Source organism: Orbicella faveolata, unplaced genomic scaffold (genome assembly GCF_042242905.1).
Source record: "Orbicella faveolata isolate gen_17 unplaced genomic scaffold, um_ofav_v1 contig_12, whole genome shotgun sequence".
NCBI classification, from domain to species: domain Eukaryota; kingdom Metazoa; phylum Cnidaria; class Anthozoa; order Scleractinia; family Merulinidae; genus Orbicella; species Orbicella faveolata.
In genome coordinates, this window is record NW_028301539.1 from 12,960,354 (window position 1) to 12,962,500 (window position 2,147).

General features: G+C 42.7%; 1 long non-coding RNA gene across 1 annotated transcript in view; it reads left to right on the forward strand.

Moving 5' to 3' along the window:
* Positions 1-1,326: 1,326 nt before the first annotated feature.
* Positions 1,327-2,147, forward strand: part of LOC149116718 (uncharacterized) — a 20,489-nt gene continuing 19,668 nt past the window's right edge. Inside the window, exon 1 of the long non-coding RNA XR_016205461.1 lies at positions 1,327-2,147. This exon is cut by the window's right edge and continues 181 nt beyond it. This is a non-coding gene — a long non-coding RNA (uncharacterized LOC149116718).

The following is a 2,147-nucleotide window of genomic DNA, read 5'->3' on the forward strand; positions in this document are numbered from 1 at the left end:
TGCTCGATCATGAATTGAACTCTTGAAGAAACATCCGCTCGAAGGAAAGACGGCATCGTGCACAAATGTAGGCTTATATTTCTGACATTTTCCTTTGGGCCTCACTCTTCTGTTCATTTAAGCTTATTTTACCAAATAACGAAAGTGACAGACTGATCATTTTTAAAAGCCATTCATGTGTTCAAGTTTAGCCTTAAACGCGCAACTCGATCATCAAATTTAAAACGAAGTGGAAAGGAAAACGTAACACACAAACTTGCTATTGAATAAGAGCATCTCAAACAGCTCAAAGCCAGGGGTGTTTGTTCGCTTTTAAGAAATGTCAGGTTGCCGTTCCATATTGTTCTTTTATTTTGCTGAAGAGGCCGTGAAGGACAGAGAGCTCAACCACCAAAAGCTTCAGCCATGTGCAGTTTGTTTTCAATTCTTCGGAAAATTGATCCAAATTTAAGCTTAACCAATTTTTGAGCAACGCTCTTACCGACTGCAATTTTCGTTTGTTGTCAGCTTGATATTTAGGTTAACTGAGCAGTTTGAAATTGTTTGTTTCCCCGAGAAACTATTAACTCCCCGCGATCCAAGAAAATTTTGATGTGTCGCTTTGTCAGATTTTTGAATGAACATTTTCGCGCGGTTTATCGCGCTTTTGACTTCATGTAAGCCGGACGAGATTCAATATATACTATCTCAAAATAAAACGTGCAGTGTGCAACCATGGAGTTATGGATGCACTTGAGAGGTTTGCTAAGCACTCAAGAAGCTAGAGTTGCACTCGGCTATCGCCTCGTGCAACTCTTACGCTTCTTTCGTGCTTAGCAATCTCCCGCATGCATCCATAACTCGATAGTTGCACGCTGCACGCTTACCATTTCTTAATCATCAAGTGATAAAAGAAAGAACGAAGCATAAAGCTTCGACCGCTTCGCATCTATAATGGCGGTTGTTTTGAAACTCTGAATTTGCTTCATGTAGGTAGCTGCGAAATGTCAACATTTTACACGACACAAAACAAAAAACGCAAGCAAACTCTCGAGAATGCGCATTACGGACTGGAAATCATCTTTAAACTCGAAATTTCTGATAGAAAGAAATCTTTTCCCTGCCTTTTTAACAATCCAAATTGATCAGTCAAGCCCAGCTGACCTCGTCCTCCACAGACCGTGGAAAGCGCCGAAAAAAGGGTTTAAAACTTCCTTAATTTTAATCTCACGCGTAACCGGAGTCGGCGTAAAATTTTTGTCATGGAAAAAAAAGGTAAGGCTTTATATAACGACCAACTTCTGGTCCTTTTTTTTCCTTGTAAATTTCCATGTATATGTTGAATGAAAAGATATTCGCGTTATTGATATCTCAGCCAGTGAAAGCCAAATCTGTTTATTACAGTTGTTATCGCTAGAGTTCCGAGTTCTCTAGTTCCCGCGTAGAGCTGCCATAAATCGGGAAACGTGGTTTACCGGTACAATAGAACATAGGCCGAACACAGGTTTAGCAACTCTATTGACAAATCCGAGCGTGCGTAATAGCGGAGCCCCATACCCATATAGGGAAGAAAAGGAAACCCATGAGTTGATTTTCTCATGGTTATCATGGCTAGCGGTATTGCTCGTGGGCGCGTACGCACGACGGCGACGACGACGACGACGACGACGATGGAGTCGCGCAAGATGGCAGCCATAGTCCAGCTAATAGGTTGACAGAGACACGCACCCTCGGTTTGTAGCGGAAGAATGCCATTTTTCTTGGCGGGATTTTTAAAGAAAAACGATAGCGGAGGTTGATCTTATGTTTTTATGACAGGGTTGCACTGAAGCAAAAAACAGAAAGCAAGAATTAACAGGCAAAGAAGTAGCGAAGAAGATCGCGAAAAAGGCTGAGCGGGCCAGCGCTGAGGAAGGGGGCGAAACAGTACTGAACAATGCCGTGAATTATAGCGAGTCAAGGGCTAGAGAAAGGAGGTGAAATAATACCGAACAATGCCGTGGACCAAAGCTAACGAGGGCTATAGAAAGGAGGCGAAAGTACCCGACAAATTGATTCAGAAGACTGCAGAACTCCCCATGGCCAAGTTCAAAATTCGCGCGAACGTGATGCTGTGCAGCCGTGCAAGAAAATTCAAAAGTCACATGATTTGGTCAGGTGATGAACGA